A 20,522-nucleotide genomic window follows, 5' to 3' on the forward strand; every position below is an offset into this window, starting at 1 on the left:
ATCAGTGGTGGATGGAATTAATGTTTGTGGAAAGAATGCCAATCAAGTGGGCTGTTTTGTCCCAGATGGTGCCAAACTTCTTGAGTGTTCTTGGCACTGCACTCACCCAAGCAAGTGGAGAGCACTCCATCACACTCCTAACTGTGTCTTGTAGATGGTGGACAGCAGGAGGTGAGTTACTTGCCTCAGGATTTCAAGTCTCTGACCTGCTCTTTTAGCCCGGTATTTATATGGCCAGTCCATTTCAGTTTATGGTTAATGGTAACCATTCAGGATATTGCTATAGGAATGCCATTGAATGCCAAGGGGCAATGGTTAGATTCTCTCTTGTTGGAGATGGACATTGCCTGGCACTCGTGTGGCACAAATGTTACTTTGCCACTTGGCAACCCAAGCCTGGATATAGAGTCATTCTTGCTGCATTTGGACATGGACTGCTTCAGTAACTGCAGAGTCACAGATGGTGCTGAACATTGTGCAACCATCAGGGAATATCTCCACTTCAGACCTTCAGACCTGAAGCAGCTGAAGATGGTTGAGCTTAGGACAGTACCCTGATGAACTGGAACTGAGATAATTGATCCCCAACCACTACAATCATCTTCCTTTGTGCCAGGTATCATTCCAATTAACTTAAAGTTTTGTCCCTGATTCCCATTGACTCCAGTTTTGCTGGGGCTCCTTGATACCACCATCAGTCAAATGCTGCCTTGATGCCAAGGGCAATCACCTTCACTCACCTCTGGAATTTAACTCTTTTGTCCATGCTTGAACCAAGGCTGCAATGAGGTCAGGAGCTCAGTGAACCTGGCAGAAACAAAGCTGAGTGTCAGAGGGCTGGTTATTGCTTAGCAAGTGCCACTTGATGATCCTTTCCATCACTTTACTGCTGATCAAGTGTAAACTGACAGAGCGATAATTGGCCGGGTTGGACCTGTCCTGCTTTTTGTGTATACCTGGGCAATTTTTCAGAATGTTGGGTAGATGCCAGTGTTGTTTCTGCAAGCTCTGGAGCACAAGTCTTTAGTATTATTGCCGGAATACTGCCTTTGAAGTATCTAGTGCCTTCAGCCATTTCTTGATATCATTTGGAGTGTATCGTATTGGCTGAAGACTGGTATATTTTGCACTGATATGCTGGACTCCTCCATCACTGATGATGGGGCTATGTGTGGAACTGCCTCCTCCAGTGAGTTGTTTAATTGTCCACTACCATTCACAACAGGACATGGCAAGACTGCAGAGTTTAGATCTGATCGTTGGTTATGGAATTGCTTAGCTCTGCCTTTCACCCGCTTCTTATGCTGTTTGACACACAAGTAGTCCAATATTATAGCTTCACCAGGTTTCCAACTCATTTTTAGGTATGCCTGGTATTGCCCTGGCATGCTCTCCTGTACTCTTCATTGAACCAGAGTCTTTGCAAGGTCTTTGCAAATAAAGATGTGGCTGCCACTGGTAGAGTGATCAAAATCGTGGATGGTCCACTCCATTGGAGGAGTGCAATTTCTCAGAAGGTAAGTCTGGAGGAGATCACAGAGAAAGGGAGTGGTAAGGCCATGAATGGAGTTCCAGTAAAGAAAGGCACAAATTTGCGAGGTGATTACATGATAAAGGACTTTAGAGAGTAAAGGAAGGTGGAGATGGCGCAACAATGTGAGGAGACTTTGGGTTCAATGTTTGGTTCTTTGAGTGTACGGGCGATGTTGTTAGATTAAAAGACAGAGGGATAGTACCTAAGATGAAAGAACCATACATAGCATTAATAGACACACAGACACAAAATGTACACTTAGCTTCCGTCTGCTTATTGTGCATTGCATACCAGCCTAAGTAGTTGAGCTATATGCAGTGGACAGTAGAATTCTGATCTATTGGCTGTGCATTGCCTCCAAAAATCAATAACCGAAGTGTGATTGCCAAAGGTACCAAGCATTATTGTACCATGTTCATTACTCATTGCATTGACATTTACCATTCTGATATATTTTATTTAATTTTTACAAAACAAGTTGAAAAATCACCAAAGGCGAATCATGTTCAGGTAAATATAACTTTTAATCTTTTGAGCACTTGTTACATTTTGACATCACAATAAAGGTAGCTGGCTACAATTTACATTTTAAGTTAATTCATTTCGCTCTGTGAATTGCAGCTTTAAACAAAATCCATGTCAATCTTTGACAGAGAATCCTTACTTGCATATGTTTCATGACAGAAAACTTGTTTGTTTTGAAAACTGCATGACTGACATGTTCCACAAAGACAAGGAGCAGTGATTGACAAAATAATGAGCACAAGGATTTTATAAATATTTTAATGAGCAGATTGTTAGAATGTCAACATTGGAGAAAAAAACTTTGGTCCAAAGGAGGCAGGAATGGTTACACTTGCATGTGCAGTTCAGAAGGTTCCCTTACCTTATTTTCCTCACATTGAATTTTCCCTTACACACTATTTGTCTGCCTGCATGTCTCACTCTATGCTAAGGTACTGAGGAAGTAATGAGCCTTGACTTGATTTTACTTCAACACTTTAGTCCCTTTATCCTAACCAGGTTCCCAAAGGATAAAGTAAGCTATTGGATTGTATGAAAGCTGTGCTGATAGACGGGAGGAGGAGGTGAACCATGCAGTTTGGTTTTAGAGTTTCCTCTTCGTAGTGAACACTTGGATAAATTCCAGGCCCTTTCAACACTGTCAATGTCCCTTGATTGTTTCCACAAAATAAGACAAGTTGATGATGTGCAGACTTCTGGTCAGGGTTTGCTGTCTCTTCATTTTGTCACTTTACAGATACTAAACGTTGACCTTCCCATGCTATCTTTTTTGCTTGGTTTTACCTCAGGATGACATCTTCTGACTGCAGGTTTCAAGAGAGAGAAAAAAAAATGGTCCAGGTAGACAGACGTGCTCCATTCGATCATTAGCCTAATTTGAGCTGAAAGGTCTTTGTTGTGAGTTGGGGGTAGGAAGGGACTTGGGGACTGAAAGAAGGCATTTTGCTGGCAAGCTTGTTGAGATTTGATTGCCTTTGTTGTGATAATCTGAAATTAATTTGCACTTGAACCTGCCTTTCTTCTGAGCTCAATTTGAACAGTGTTATAATTATGCAGCCTGCATGAAATTGAGAAGAGACATTGATATGGCAGGAATGAATATTTCAATTCCCAAGGTATTGAAAGCTTTTTTTCTCACTCTTCTCATGGAGTAATAAAACAAAAAGCCCCAATGCTTCGGCTTAAGGGAAGGGTATTCGCCTGAGGGGAAGCTGTAATAAATGGTGTATCACTACACATTTACTCATGTACATCCTCAGTAGGTCATCTCTTTAACTGATGTTTAACTTGTGCTGATAATGGTGATAAGCATTATGTAATTTATGGAGAAAATGAAGTTGAAATAAGCTGGCTAACTTTATTATAATACCTCTTCTGTTGATTCATTACAAGGTTTTGTTTTGATAAGGATTGGAAGATGATTAAAGAGAGTTTCTAATGTTCAAAAATGTATCCTACATGTTCCTAGAATGAGCTGTAATAGTTCATTATTGCCTTTCTTTTTAAAATTTGTCCCAGGTTAGTGTTTGTGATATGGATACTAATTATATGACAGAAATATGTCAGCTGTCTCTCTCAGTGGCAGCACTCACATCTCGAGTCAAAAGCTTGTGGGTTCAAATCCCACTCCAGGGACTTGAGCCCATAACCGATACTGAAATTCCAGCCCAGTACTGAGAGATGCTGTAAACATCCCCTCCCTAATCACTGACCCACATTTCCACCATAATGGAGGGCTTCTCCGTTGTGGTGAAAATAACGCAATTGGCCGCGCATTATAACTCCTGCCCTTAAACATGGTATTTCCCATTTTCGCACGCAGGGGCAGGGCATATGTATGGCTTTATGGAGGCTGCTGGTCATTTAAATCATCAGCTTCCTCCACTGAGGTGGGATTTTGGTACGCCAGGATTGTGAAGCCTGAAGTGTGTAAGGGCAGGTCTGAGCTTTGTGGATTTGTTCGGATATCAAGGTACCCCTTGAAGTATATTATAAGGTACCTCTTTGGATCTGGTCCCAGGCCACCTTTGGCGGAGGTCAGGTGCCTTTAGGAATTGTTAAAAATAGGCGCCTGCCAAAGGGAGCTGTCAAGGCATTAAAAAGTTCTGTCTTTTAAATCTTTAAAATAAAATTATCTGGAGTGTTTAAAGAAACTGGGGCTGGGTTCTCCACCCACTGACGGCAAAATCGCATTCGGCACCGGGGTGGAGAATCCAGTTTCACACATGGAATCGGGACCAGCGCCGGTTCGGTGATTCACCGCCCCGCGAAAAGCGCCGTACTCGCACAGTATCCCCACCTGCGGTCATTGCTTGACACCTGCCCCACTATTCTGTGCCCCCGACCGGCCAAAGTCCCGACGGCGTATTTCTACCATGGTCCCAGCCGTTCGGGAAACTCGCGACGTGACCGCGGACTCAGTCCATGGTCGTCCTGGTTAGGGCAGGCCGATCGGAAGACAAGAGGGGCCTCATACGGGACTGTGCCTTTATTGTGTGGGCGGTCCGAGCGCGTGGCAGATCAGAGGCAGTATTTCCGCGGTCCAGCTCCACGGTTTGAGTCTGCCATGGAGCATGGCGCGGCCGCTGGAGGCTGCCGCCGTGCGCATGCGTGGCCTCTGACCCGGAAGTGCGGGACGCCGATCTGCAGCTGGAGCTGCAATCTCCACTATAGCTCCTTGATAGCCCCCTGCAGGGATGTGACCTTTTGACACCAGGGCGGGATTCTCTGGGAATCATTGGGGCGGGCAGAAATGGCGCAGTGGAGTGGCGGGAACCACTTCGGCGTCGGGCCGCCCCAAAGTTGCGGAATCCTCCGCACCTTCAGGAGCTAGGCCGGCGCCGGAGTGGTTTGCACCCCGTCGGTCAGCATAGAAGGCCTTTGGTGCCGTGCCAGCTAGGACCAAAGGGACTCCACCGGCCAGCGCGCGTCCGTGCATGTGCAGGAGCGTCAGCGGCTGCTGACATCATCCCCACACACGCGCAGGGGGGGTTCACCTTCGTGCCAGCCATCGCGGAGGCTTACACGGCCGGCGCGGAGGAATAGAGTGCCCCCACGGCACAGGCCTGCCCGCGGATTGGTGTGCCCCGATCGCAGGCCAGGCCACCATGGGGGCACCCCCCATGGCCAGATCGTCCACGCCACCCCCAGGACCCCAGAGCCCACCCGCGCCGCCAGGTCCCGCCGGTAAGGGACCTACTCCAATTTACGCCAGCGGGACCTGCATAGAACAGGCAGGACTTCGACCATTACGGGCCGGAGAATCGCCGGGGGGGGGCCGCTGCGAGCGACCGCCGATCAGCGCGGCACGATTCCCGCCGGCTGCCGAATTCTCCGGCGCCGGAGATTTTGCGGGGGCAGGATGCAAGCCGCCCCCGGCGATTCTCCGACCAGGCAGGGGTGTCGGAGAATCCTGCCCCAGTTTTACTGGCGTAAAAGGCCACAGCTTTCATGATGGCGAGGGGACATAGTCCCTGAAATGGTGAATCCAGCACTTGATTGCTTTCTATTTCACTCTATCTGTTGACATAAGTCTGTAGATTTCTGCAGTGGATTATGGTTGCATGAATAATTTCCTAACTATGCTTTATCACAGGAATATCAATTTGATTAACAGTTATAATTGGTTCTCGATTGTTTGATGTGAGATGATGAATTCCAATTATTGTAGTTTTAATGGATTCTGCATTTGTTGAAATTATTTTTGTTATGAGGCTTTATTGAGTTGAATGTTTATTCCATGAATTAGAGTGTTTTTGCAATGTAGTGAAATCTCAAGAAGCTCCACGACAGGCCTTCTTCCCAGTCCGCCTCTGCACATGGAATTCTTCTCTGTTCTTCCCAGGTCACCCGGCGCGTCTTCTCACCTCCCCCGATGCCCCAATCTCGGACCGACATCGGGGCTGCCATTGTTAATGTTTGGGTTCTGAGAGCCAGAGTTTCTCCTGTCTCTGAGGCCTGGAACCGGGGAGCAAATATATAGGCCTTTGAAGCTAATTTTACAGATCTTCTCTTCTTGGGTTCTGTGATCTGCCAATGGTGAAGACTAAGTGAGTTGGCGCTAATTTGGCATAGTGGCTATAAAGGGCCATGTGGGATGGATAGAGAGGTATAGGTTGTAATAGGCGTTTTCAAGGGGCATATGTTGGCATGGGTGTATGAGTGGTTATGGGGTGGATGGATGCAGGTGCTGTCATGGGTTGGCAAGGATGGGGCATAGGGGAAAGTGCAAGGGGGGGATCAGGGATGAAGGCTGGAGGGACAATTTGGCTGGAATTCTCCAGACATTTTGATTCCCTTTCCCCACTGGCAACGCACCCCCGCCCCAGGTTTCCCAGTGGCGTGGATGGTTTCAATGAGAAATCCTATTGATAAGTTGTCGGAGTATAGAATCCTGCCGCCACTGAACGGTGCATCACTGCGAAAGAAGCGGCTGGCGAACCGGAGAAGCCAGTCCTTAATGTTCGAATCTATATTTTTAAACTTCAGACACAGTGTCGGAGCCCATGGCAAGTCTTCCACACAGCTCACCTCTGCACATGGTATTCTTCTCAGTTCTTCTTGGGTGGCCCATCCCTTCTTCTAATCCAGCCTTTCATCAATCCACCATCAGCCAAAAATCTGACGTTCATGCAGCCATTTTTAAAGGTTGGGTTCAAGGTGTTGGGGTTCTCCCCTCCCTGCACATCCAACCCGGGGGCAAAAACTGGGCCATTATTCCAGCAAGCAAATGTGTATGAAGTGTAAAGAGCAAAGACATTTTGATAGGTAGAATTTAGTTTCGTTCACTTCATGTGTACTCTGCCCAAAGACAGGTCCTTTGCTCATTCAATCAGCTCATTGCTGAGGCAACATCCTGAGCCATTTCTCATAGTAACTTTTTTTCAGTGGTGGTTTGCCAATGCCTTTCACTCTCTGGATAGGGTGACAAGGCAGGTCTACCTCAGTTGAATGGGAATTAAACCACAATGTTGCAGCCCAGGTAGAAATTAGATCTGCAATTTTCTGATCCAGAATTTGACAGCGTATTATCCTTTGAATGATTGTTTTTCCTTGTGCTGCTGGAATAAGTTGACAAAGCATTACCATGAACAGAACAAAAAACTGTGAGTTATATGCCATTTAACAGCATTGTAAAACCAACTTTAGCAAAACACAATAGTTTATAAAATATCTTGACCAAACTTTAAAAGTTTTGAGGCTGTTTTTACACTGATCAACTTCACCCCCTTTATTACACCAGTGATTTCTAAAGCACTTCATTGGCTGCAAAGCAATTCAGGAAGTTCTGAGAGGTGCTCATGCAAGCATTTTCCTTTCTTCTAAGGGTCAAACTTTCAATGCCAATGTAAAGCTCCTTTTAGAATAATAATATTTATTGTCACAAGTCGGCTTACATTAACACTGTGAAAAGCCCTAGTCGCTGCATTCCGGCGCCTGTTCGGGTACACTGAGGGAGAATTCATAATGTCCTAAATGTTAATTGATGGCAAAGTACTCAGGTATTGGATCTCATAGCATCACCTGAGAACTCCTAAATCTTTTCAATGTAAAAATGAAGTGATGTCTTCTCCTCACTCTTTCTGACTATTACTCATTATTGCCCAGGAGCGGGACTCTGCACTTAGGTCATTCCACCACATATTTATATTGTTCCATTGAGAGTACTTTCTGGGGCCTGAATAATGTGCAATTACCAGTGTAGCTCTAATCTGCACGATGAGCATTGAACTTGATAGCTACTGGTCTAAGAGCCAAAATAGCCACAGCTGCAGAAGATTTAGACAGCTTTTATAGCAATACAATTGCCAGAAATTTTAAGCAAAACAATTTTAAATAAATTTCTTCTTGTGGAGCCAGCGTAGTCCTATTTTAAAGTCATAAACCCTTAAATTTAATTTTTCTAGGAACCCAGATTATAGAAGAGGTTTCTTTTTCATAATTCAATCAATTTCCTAAAACAGAACTCTGCTGATGACATGATTTGTCTGTGTGTGCTTTATAACTCACATGTGAAAGTGTCAATCTATGGTCTCAAAGTTCTTTATAAAACATCCCTCGGTTTCAATCTGTCAACTTCACCAATGCATGTGCATTTGCTAAAGTTAGCACGGTAGAATCCTTTTGTGGAGAATCTTGGTTGGCACACTATTTTGCCATTTCGGGGTGTTCACTGTGCTTGGCTGAATAAGCATTGCAAATGTGGAGCCAGATGAAAGCAGAAATGCAGAAAATTGCAGTAAATGCTTCCCCCCGATCTTGTTCAATTCTCTTCACTGATTCAAAAGTTTATTAAATGAAGATTTTACATTCTGACTTTAATTCTCCATTCCTTCCCGCCAGCGGGATTCTCTGTTCCTGTTGCAGTAAATGGAGATTTGGTTGAGCACCAGGTTCGCTGTCCTCGCTGGCAGCGGTAGTGAGGTAGACTCACAGCGGAGAATTCCGCCCTCTATTTCTTCAGGTTGTCAGACTGATCTGAATGCAGCTGACATAAGTCATTTTTAAAAAACCAATAACAAGTGCATGTTGAAGTATTTAGGGTGAAATTCTCCGCCCCCCACGACGGGTGGGAGAATAGCGGGAGGGCCTTCCCGACTTTTTTGACGCCCTCCCGCTATTCTCCCCCCCCCCCCCCCCCCCCCCCCCGCCGAAATCCCGACAAGAATCGCTGCCGCCGTTTTTTTTACGGCCGGCAGCGATTCTCAGCTGTTAGAAGGGCCGAAGTCCCAGCCCTTTACGACCTTTTTACGAACGGCAAACACACCTGGTCCTGCCGTTCGTAAAAACGTCCTGACAAACTCGCAAAAAATAACCATGGCACCGATTGGCACGGCAGTACCACGGCCGTGCCAAGGGTGCCATGGGCCCGCGATTGGTGGGCACCGATCGCGGGCAGCGGGCCCGATGCCCGCGCACTATTTGTCCTTCCGCCGCCCCGCAGTATCAATATGCGGGGCGGCTGAGGGGCAACCCGGCCCGCGCATGCGCGGGTTTTGCCCAAAAACGCGATGACGTCACCAGCGCATGCGCGGGTGGAGTCTTCCCACCTGCGCATGCGCGGCTGACGTCATATGACGCGTCAGCCGGCGCTAACTCCGGCAAGCGGGTTTAACGATTTTCGTTAAGCCCGACTTGTCGAATCCTCCGACGTCGGGCTGCTAGCCCCGACGGGGGACCAGAATCGGTCCCCCGTCGGGAAGGGGCGCGCTGCCGTAAAACCCGCCCGGGTTTTACGGCAGTTTTACGATTTCTCCCGTTTTGGGAGAATTTCGCCCTTAGTTCCTTAAACGGCGCCATTATGAAACAAACGTCTCATATAAAACAGTTAAGTTGTACGGAGGATATGTGGTGAAGTGATTTCCAGCAGTACAAGAATGAGCTGACCTATTTCTTCATTCCTAGGTTCTAGGAGGTGTTAGCAAGTTTGTCATCCCTACTTGCCCTCAGAAGGTGTTCGATATTCTTGAACTGCTACTGTGAAGCTACTCCCAAAGTGCTGTTGGGTCAGGAATCCGAGGCTCATTCCGTGACAATGAAGTAACAGCGATGTACGTCAAAGTCTGGATGGCTGGCTTTGAGAGTAACTGTGAATTTGTCCTTCGAGATGTTGTAGGTGGCCAATTTGAAGATTGCTGCTGAAGGTGCCGTGACTGATTGCCCACTTAGAGTTTCATCATGCCCCCCAGAGGCTGGTTTAGCTCACTAGGCTAAATCGCTGGCTTTTAAAGCAGACCAGGTAGGCCAGCAGCACGGTTCGAGTCCCGTACCAGCCTCCACGAACAGGCGCCGGAATGTGGCGACTAGGGGCTTTTCACAGTAACTTCATTGAAGCCTACTCGTGATAATAAGCGATTTTCATTTTTTCATCTTTTCACTTGTATTAACCACTGATTGGTGGGAGGCTTGACAAGCAAAGCCATGCAGGGTTGCTTGTCAACTCTGGAGGGGAGTGGTCCCTAATTCAAAGGTACTCAGGGACTGATCAAAGAACCTGGCATCAGGAAGGGATGTCCTCTTCCTCTTGCCATGACACAACTCCTCCCCCCCCCGCCCCCCAATCACTCAGCTGTGGCCTGGGACCAAGCAACGTTCTTGGGTGCATGTAACCACCTCCCTATATCATCTCCCAGCTGGTGCTGCTGCTCAATCGAGCAATCACCCTCTGCTTAGCAGGCAGCTCTTGGTAGGTGGGACTTCCACCCTCACAGTCATTGATCCAAGGGAAGACCTTTCTTTGTCCAGTTAAATGCCTGAATAGCACTTAATTTTGCAAAATTAAGCCCTGCGTGGCATCTGCCGGCTCTTCAGTTGGCAGGCGAGACACCCATTGCCTCAATTAAACATTGTCCATCATATCTCAATTTTGCCCAACATTTTCTCAATTGTGATGCACCATCCATGAAATAGAATTAGGAGAGCATCTCTGTGAAAAATCATGTCATCTAAATTAAATAATTCATTGGAAGAATGGGTGTGCATTTGAAAATATTTTAAATATTTGAGTTATACAGGCTTGAAATCACAGAATCTTTACAGTGGATGCAGCAAGGCTCAGTGCTGAGTTCAGTGCTCTCAGTCACGGCTATAATAAAGGGAATACAACTGTCATTAGTGCCTGCATTATTGAAGCAAATATTGGATCAGGCCACAGTCCTGGCTGTATCAAAGGACCCCTTTCTGGAAGGTCCAAAGCATGGGCATTGATTAAGATTATAAAACTAGTCAGTAATTACAATCTGGATTCATGTCTGAAGAGCCATCACTGACCCAATGTCCAAGTATAATCAGCACCTGTTTGAAAGTGCAGAAAGGAATCAACACTTTTAGAGGTGGAGGAAAGAAAATGGATAGAATAAGAAACAGAGAAATTTAAAAAAAAATTCAGAATGTGATTGTAAAATTTATAAAAGAAAGACTTGCATTTATATCGCACACCTTACACGGACCCAGGAAAGTACTTTATAGCCAATTCAGTACTTTTAAAGCACAGTTATTGGTGTATTGTAGGAAATAAAGAGGGGACTAAGTGACCTTGTGAGCCAACTTCTCTTTTATTTTTACAGCCATTTAGTTTAAGTCATTCTATCTGCAATAATAACTGATGTGTGATGCTTTGCTTTATCAACACATGCAATAAGCCTGACTATAGTATAGCCAATTTCACATCTGTTACCTTTACATTCATTATAAACAAAATGTTGGGAGTCCATTCACTAAGTACCTAGTGTTGCCCCCTCTTGCAACAACAGGACTGGCATAGTGACAATGGAGTTGAATGGGACATGCTTGTTCCCCTGATTCGTGGCCCACTGTTTCCTGAAACTTGGCATCTATTGGAGCATTAAATGGAAGGTCTGTGGTTGATCCTTTCGGCTATCCTGAGTTCACTGTTATCACCCAGGGCTGCAAAACATCTACAGTAATATAATTGTCCTTTGTGAGCCCCAATGAGAGAGACAAACATTTGTAAGGTACTCTGATGGTAATTAAACAGGTTTGATGTCCCATCTGTGGTTTAAAAATGAGCTCATCTAAATTATGGCAACATGTGGAGCCCTGTGATTAACCTCAACACCCTTAGGTAGGTCAAAACTAAGCAGGGTTTCCACAGCTGGGATGGAATTCTTTCATTTCGGGGCTTGGTTCCATGGCAGGGCAGGAACATGGAATGTTTCCCGCTGCAGATGCCAGAGGCAAAATACGGCAAATTTTCCAGCCCCGTCTGATTAATTATGCAGCTGGGTGTTTTGTGCCGTGTTCTATGCTGGGGTGGGCCTGATGGCGTGTAGTTTGCTGCTCTATCCAGGCGCCATGTTGAAAAGGCATCCAACATCACTGACCCATTGTTGAAGAAAGAAAGTGGACCTCCTGAAAACAAAGTTAGATCTCTGGGGAAACTCTGAGACTGGAAGATGGGCATCCTGAGAACAAAGATCAATCTCCAGGACCATTTTGATGCTGGAAGATGGACCCTCTCCTGGACACTAAATCTGGAAGGTATATCTGCAGATTCACACATGGCCCACTGTTGTGGTGTTCCGGGATCCAGGGTTGCAGGCTGCCTCTGTCCCGAACTCCAGAGGCGGCCCCAGACATTGTTCAATGAGTCCTGAACTCTACAAGTCATGTTGCCCCTGACATGTTTTGCACCAATGCGTTTTCCGGTTGGAGCCACAGGGAGTCGGACGTGAGTGGTTAGAACTTCATTTGCATCACCTTAGCAGGATACAAATGAGATTCCCGCCGGTCTCCAGTGGGTTTTCAAAGCTGCCAGGGCACGCACCAGCAGAAGATCCCACTGTAAATTCACGCCTGTGTGAAAGTACGCAAAGCACCATGGAGGCCTCAGCGCTTTAGATAGGTTGACTCTTCAGTAAAAGCGCAGAGGAAATGCTGCACAGTTAGAGGTGCCATCCTTTGATGAGACATTAAACTGTGATGCTGTCTCCCACCAGGTGGATGTAAAACATCCCATGGCACTATTTGAAAAAGTATATACAACTCTTTCCTTATTGACCTGGCCAGAATTTATCACTACACCAACACCATCAAAAATAAATTGTTTGGCCACTCATCTTATTGCTTGTGAAACTTTGCTGTGGACACATTGCTACATTTGCCTGTATGACAATAGTCACTGCACTTCAAAATGAATGCATTTGCTGTGAAGCACATGTAAGACCATGAAAAGGGTTTTATGGATGCAGCTCTTTTCTTCCTTGCTTTTTGAGAACGCTAGGAAAGAAATATTATTGGTAATGTCCCTATTTTTGCATTAAAATAGACATTGCATATTCTTTTCGCGTGAAACTCGGAACAGTAGATACTAAATTTAGTTTAAAAAATTCTTTAGTTCCAACAATTGCACCTCATTAATTATGACTTAATCTACAAATTTACTAAAATATGAGAACCTAATAATATCTTTTGCCACATAATACAATATTCATATATTAGAGTTTAATCAGAATTTTAAAATGCGGCAATTTAGTAAATTACTGTCACTGACCTAATTTGACCTTTGTTGTGAGAGTTTATTCAGAATAGTAGAATGCTTATATTTGCCTTCTTTGTGACTTCAACTCATTAGCAGGTGTTGTGTAATCAAGACTAAACAAATGTTTGCACCTGGGCACAAATTCAGGATTTCCCCAAACAGTGCAAAGCATTTACTTCAAGATTTTGCTCCACTATTTTCTGTTCTTTCTGCTACATTTCCTTGTGACTTTATCTCGGTTCATTCAATCACACTGTGCACATTATGATCACTGACAAGAGGACCTGGCACTTGCATTCCCCAAGACAATCTTCTCCAAACAAAACATCCAAGTGCTGTTGCTCTAATGATAACATCTTCTGATCTCATTATTGATTAGGCACTCTCAGTGCCTTTAGTTTCCTGAAAGTTTGATATGGGACAGCAGAGGTGACAATGGATAGGCATTTGGGCCTGGAAATTAAATGGCCGCCTATTAGATCATCAGCAAGTAAGGTGAATCTGAAGTGTTTGGCAGCACTGTTTGAAGCAGGCATGCCTTAATCTCTCCCCTTATCTTGAAACTGGTTTGAACCCTCCCAGGCAATTTTCTATTCAAGGCATTGATTTTTATCACTTAATGTGCCTCTCTGAAGGATTACATTTTTTAAAGGATAAAGCAGCCTCACTTTGAAGCAGTACAGGCCTCACTTGAATCGTGAAAATGAAATGTAAATCGCAGAAAAAGGTGTGAATTGCAATCCCTGTTTGATTTTATGTCCAAATTATTTTTAATTGGCTTTAACTTTTAAAGAGGAAAAAGGAATAATTGCTGACTTGTTCCTCACACTAAAAATGTGAGAATGTTTCTCGTTTGAGTTTCACAAAACTAACTTAATTTTTTTAACATTCTGCCGAGCCCGACAATAATTGCTTAAAATTTAAGGCAGAACAACAAAGTTAAGCTATAAAATGCAATTGGTAAATATATTTTTGTATCTCAAAAAGCCAAACAAAATCCACAGGATGGCAGTGTAGATGCCCGTGTAGCAAATAAACTTTGCCGAGTACTGGTGTTTGACCTGTACTCATAATTCCACTTGACTATGGCAAATATATGCCTGGCAGGCTTCATAAATAACACATTGACTAGCAGTACAGAAACACAGACAAAAGCTGAAAATAAGCAAAAGAAAATACGTTATAAAAATCATTTTAGTTTTGCACAAAAGCATAGCATGCCGGTAATATTTTTCATGTATTATACTGCACGAGTTAAAGACTTCAGCAAACATTAGAAAGGAAAATAAGAAATGCTAGTGCAGGATATTGTTGCTTTGATGTCCAATGTAAAGTCAAACTCTCATCTTAATCTCAGGTATCCCATTATACAGAAATTAGTCTGACAAAGAGTTGGAGGTGTGCAAATGCTAGAGGGGAGAGGAGGGTTCTTGCCAGGCTAGTCTTTTGCACTTCCTTATGTTAAACTCAGAGGTTTATCATTTGAAGATTGGAAGTAAATTAGCAGCACGGTAGCACAGTGGTTAGCACAGTTGCTTCACAGCTCCAGGGTCCCAGGTTCAATTCTCTGTGGGTCACTGTCTGTGCGGAGTCTGCACGTCCTCCCCGTGTGTGCGTGGGTTTCCTCCGGGTGCTCCAGTTTCCTCCCTCAGTCCAAAAATGTGCATATTAGGTGGATTGGCCATGATAAATTGCCCTTAGTGTCCAAAATTGTCCTTGGTGTTGGGTGGGGTTACTGGGTTATGGGGATAGGGTGGAGTTGTTGACCTTGGGTAGGGTGCTCTTTCCAAGAGCCGGTGCAGACTCGATGGGCTGAATGGCCTCCTTCTGCACTGTAAATTCTATGATTCTACAGTCGGCGCTGCTAATCATTTGCAGCACATTCGCCTCTCTTCATGAAGGAATAAGAACATAAGGCGGCGGGAAATTCCACTGATTCACGACCTTTTGGGTGAAGAAGTTGCTCCTCAATTCAGTCCTAAATCTGCTCCCCCTTATTTTGAGGCTATGCCCCCTACTTCTAGTTTCACCTGCCAGAGGAAACAACCTTCCTGCTTCTATCCTATCTATTCTCTTCTTAATTTTATCTGTTACTATAAGATCCCCCCTCATTCTTCTGAATTCCAGTATATCATTTCCCAAGTCAGGGGACCAAAACTGAACACAGTACTCCAGGTGTGGCCTCACCAGCACTCTGTACAGCTGCAATAACCTCCCTGCTTTTAAATTCTATCCCTCTGGCAATGAAGGACAGAATTTCATTTGCTTTCTTAATTACTTGCTGCACCTGCAAACCAACTTTTATGATTCATGCACAAAGACACCCAGGTCCCTCTGCACAGCAGCATGCTGCAATTTTATACCATTTAAAGAATAGTCCATTTTGCTGTTATTCCTACCAAAATGAACGATCTCACATTTATCAACATTGAACTCCATCTGCCAGACCTTGCCCACTCACTTAAACTATCCATATCCCTCTGCAGTCTTTCAGTGTCCTCTGCACACTTGGCTCTACCACTCACCTTAGTGTCATCTGCGAACTTTGACACATTGCACTTGGTCCCCAACTCCAGATCATCTATGTAAATTGTGAACAATTGAAGATCCAACACTGATCCCTGAGGCACACTACCAGCCACTGATCACCAACTTGAAAAACACCCTTTTATCCCCACTCTTTGCTTCCTGTTAGTTAACCAATCCTCTATCCATGCTAATTCATTACCCGTTACGCCATGTGCCTTTATCTTATACAGCAGCCTTTTGTACGGCACCTTGTTGAATGCCTTCTGGAAATCCAGACACGCCACATCCACCGGTTCCCCATTGTCCACCACGCTCGTAATGTCCTCAAAGAATTCCACGAAATTAGTCAAAAATGATGTGCCTTTCATGAACCTATGCCACGTCTGCCCAATGGGACAATTTCTATCCAGACGTCTCCTATTTCTTCCTTAACAACAGATTCAAGGATTTTCCCCACTACAGAAGGTAAGGTAACCGGCCCATTCCACTATTTGAAAAATGCCGCTCTTTGGCAGACTTGAAGCATTTGATGCGGTTCAGATGACTGGACTCTGTACGGAGAGCATACGCACTATTTTTTTAAAGCAAATATTATCATTGGGGGTGATCGCCAGACCGTAATTTTTCTGACCACCTGTGCGGCCCACACTTTCAGCATCATGAAGAGCCTAACGTACCCCGCGGTCCCACACTCCAAGATGTTTGAAGAGCAAGTGGCACTCGTAGCAAACCACTATGACCCCAAGCTGTCAGTTATTGTACAGTTATCAATTTAATACAGCCAAGAGGATGCCAGGGGAATCCATGGGTAAGTTTTAGGTGCAATTGCAAAATTAGCAAAGTTTTATGACTATGGCCCTCCCTGAGATGCGACGGGACCGCCTTGTACGCGGGGCAAATAATATGACGACCCAATGGAAATTGCTGGCTGAGCCATTGCTGGTCCTAAGATAAGTCGTTGAGAACTCCTTCTCATGGGAGAGTGCAGAGAATGATGTTGAGGAAGTCCAGGAATTGTCAGGGATGGAGTTAAACAGTGTAGCACATCCCCATTCCGGCGCACAGCACCACCTCGGACTGGAATCCCGGAACCCCACCCTGGCCTAAACACTGCTGGGACCAGGCCCATTGGCCAAGGGCCATTACTGCCAGGTGGGATCTCCCCGGAATCAATGGAGGATGATCCAAGGCAGTGCGGGACTTGTGGCCGGCAAAATCACAGGGATAGGAAACCCCAGGTCAGTCAGCAGACTCACTGCCGTACCCAAGGGAGAGTGCAGCCCAGAATCCAGATCGTCCACTTGGAAAAACTTCATGGTTAGGATTGTATGCAATTGAATTGCATTGTCACGCCATATGTCACCCCCTTCTGGATTACTGTCCAGGTGAATGACTGACTGTTAGAGATGGAATTGGATACGGGGGCCACAGTTAAACTAACCTGCATACTGTTACCTGCCCTTTGTCCACCTCCTTTTTTAAACAGTGGGCTCACATTTGCTGTTGTCCAATCTACCGGAACTGCCCCAGAATCCAGTGAATTTTGTTAAATTACCGCAAGCACATTTGGTGTTTCCACTGCCACATCTTTTGGCACTCTGGGATGAATTCCATGAGGATTAGGAGACTTGTCTACCTTTAGCCCCATTAGCTTGCCCAAGACTGCCTCCTTTGTGATAATGATCATTTCTAGGTCCTCACCTGCCATCACCTCTTTTCCATCAGTTTTTGGCATGTCTTTTGTGTCATCCACTGTGAAAACAGTTACATGGGCAGGGTGGGCATAGAGGTATATGGGCCAAATGCGGGCTAGTGGGACGAGCGTAGTCATAGAAATTGGGCGACATGGATAAGCTGGGCTGAAGGGCTGGATTCAATGCTGTAAACATCTATGACTCTATGACTGCGACTCTATGACTATGACAGACACAAAATACCTGTTCAATGGCTCAGCCATTTCCTTATTTCCCATTATTAAATCCCCCTTCTCATCCTCTAAAGGACCAATGTTTACCTCAGCTACTCTTTTTCGTTTTATGTATTGGTAGAAACATTTGCTATCTGATTTTAGCACAGTGGGCAAAACAGCTGGCTTGTAATGCAGAGCAAGGCCAGCAGCGCGGGTTCTTTTCTTTCAATTTGATACTTACCTTTATTTCCTTAGATATCCATGGCTGATTATCCCCCTGCCTACAGTCTTTCCTTTTTACAGGTTGTATCTTTTCTGAGCACTGTTTGAAATCTCTTTGAAAGTCCTCCACTGTTCCTCAATTGTCCCACCACCAAGTCCCTGCTCCCAATCTACCCTAGCCAACTCCTCCCTCATCCATCTCCTTCGTTTAAGCACAAGACACTGGTATTGGATTTTACTTTCTCACACTCTGGGCTGGATTCTCCAATTCTGGGGTTATGTCCCCACCCCGGCATGGGAATGGTGGTGTTTTCCGCCAGGAAAACTGGCGTAAAATGGCCACTGATTCCCTGTTTTGCTGGGGGGTAGCAGGATGGCAGTGTAGAGCACCCGGCTCTAGCTGCTGATATGGCCCAGAATATTGCCCGGTCCGTGGCCGCACATGTGCGGGGCAGCAGCCTGCAGTGACCGCGCTGTGGTTCATGGCGGAGGCTGCTTGCAGACCCGTCCTGCGAAATAGTCCCCCCCTTTGACCGGCTCGCTCGAGCCCACAGTGTCCCCCAGCCCCAAATCATGAACCTCCTGCCGGCGGATCGGCCCTTCCCCGACTGTGGCACCGCTGGACTGAATCCGCAGCCGCCATGCTGAGTTCCCCATGGATGAGACTACACATGACCCACCCCATCGGGAATTTGGGCGGTCAGGGCGGAGCATCGGGGCACGCCTCAGGCAATGGCCTGAGGCCGTCGGTATGTTACGCGGCGTACACAAAGAGTAGGCTGCTTTGGAGGGTACGGAGCATCGCAAAAGTGGTGCTGCCCCCCATTTGGTCGGGAAATGTGATTCTCTGGCCGTTCGCCGAATGCAATTTCGGCATCGGCAACAGGAGAATCCAGCCCTCTATCTGTAGTTTAAATTAAACCATACTATGATCACTCCTTCTGAGAGGATCCCTAACTATGAGTTCATTAATTATCCCTGTCTCATTACACAGGACCAGATCTAAGATAGCTTGCTCCCTCGTAGGTTCCATTACATACTGTTCAAGAAAACTATCGCGGATACATTCTATGAACTCCTCCTCAAGGCTGCCCTGACCTACCTAGTTTGACCAATTGACACTTACATTAAAATCCCCCATGCTAATTGCTGTACCCATGGGGATGAACCGATTAATCTCTCCATGAACCTTGGGGAGTATGAGTTCTCCCGCTAAGTAGCAGAGACCCATCAGCGGGATATTGGATTTAGGACATAAAAGCCAGCCCAAGTAGGAGCCGTTCTGCTATGTGGATTCCCACCTGAGACTAACGTTGTGCTGGTACAGAGCTTACTTTGACAATAAACCTTTTTGGATCCTCTGTGACCACTAAATTGGCGATGAGGGTAAAGTGTACCTACTGTCAGCGCTGCTGAACGTTTGGAGCATGGCCACCTCCTCTATTTAGGCAGGAATAAAGTTTGCACAATCTTGAAAAAAGGTGCCACGTTTCAGTAGACTCGATGTTTTCGATGCACGTGTGGAGGACTGGGCGGAGTACCCGGAGCGGATACGTTATTTCTTTAGGGCAAACGCTAGCATTCGGGATGAGTGACAGACGTGATTCTACTGGAACCGTCCTAGGGGCCCTCATTTTTATCATAATTAAGAGCCAGACTCGAAATCGTTCAAAGAGGCAGTAACACTGATAGCAAATCACTACAACCCCAAGCCATCGATCATTGTATAGAAGTACCGATTTAACATGTCTGAGATGAACCCAGGGGAGTCATTATAGAGTTTTTAACACTTTGACGAAAATTAACAGAGTTTTGTAACTATTACCCATCCCTACCACAGATGCTCTGGGACCACCGTATATGCGGGTGAAGCCAGCGGAAGTTGATGGCCGAACCTTTGCTGGACATTAAGAAGGCCATAGAAATCTCCCTCTCTTGGGAAAGTGTAGTGAAGGGAGTCCAGAAACTCTAGGTAATTTATGGAATGCAGGTCAATAGCACGGGATGCCCAACATTCTGATGTTCATCCGCTGGGTCCCCACCCTGGCCTAAGCACCGCAGAGACCAGGCCCATTGATCGAGGGCCACGATGGCCAGGCTGAATTCCTCCAAGGAGTCATTGGAGGATGAACCGAGATGGTGCCGCACTTCTGGCCAGAGCAACCGCAGGGAGAAATAACCACACATCAGCCAGCAGCCTCACCATCCTACCTGCGGGAGGCACCAAACCAGAGCCCGGATCCTCTACCTAGACCAGGCTAATAATGAGGAGTGCATGCAGTTGAACTGCATCAATGCACCATGAGTTGCCCTTATTCAAATTGCCATCCAGGTGAATGGCAACCCATTGAAGATGGAGTTGGACATGGGAGTCACTGGTCATCGTGTGGCAGACCTTTGAGAAGATTAGGACCAGGGTACAGCGATTGATCTGCAGGACACCGAAGCATGATTCATTACCTATCCAGGGAAGTCCTTTGCCATAGCAGGTACCACAATGTCCCCGGGGACATACGGGCAGCAGTCCATTAGGCTGCCATTGATCATAATGAAGGGCCCCGGACCTAATCCACTGTGCCATGACTGGTTACAACTCAGTCTGGACTGGCAATGGATCATCCGGTAGAACACCAGAGGTCTTTACGAGGTATTGGGAAAATACCCTGAGGATTTTCAAGAAGGCCTGGGTAGGATCAAGGGAGCGATGGGAAAAATGCATGTGGACTTTGAGGCCCAGCCTAAGCATTCCCAGGCCCACCCGGTCTCCTATGCACTGCTGGTGAAGGTCGAAGCAGAACTCAGCT

The sequence above is a fragment of the Scyliorhinus canicula genome, chromosome 5, assembly GCF_902713615.1.
Source record: "Scyliorhinus canicula chromosome 5, sScyCan1.1, whole genome shotgun sequence".
NCBI lineage: Eukaryota > Metazoa > Chordata > Chondrichthyes > Carcharhiniformes > Scyliorhinidae > Scyliorhinus > Scyliorhinus canicula.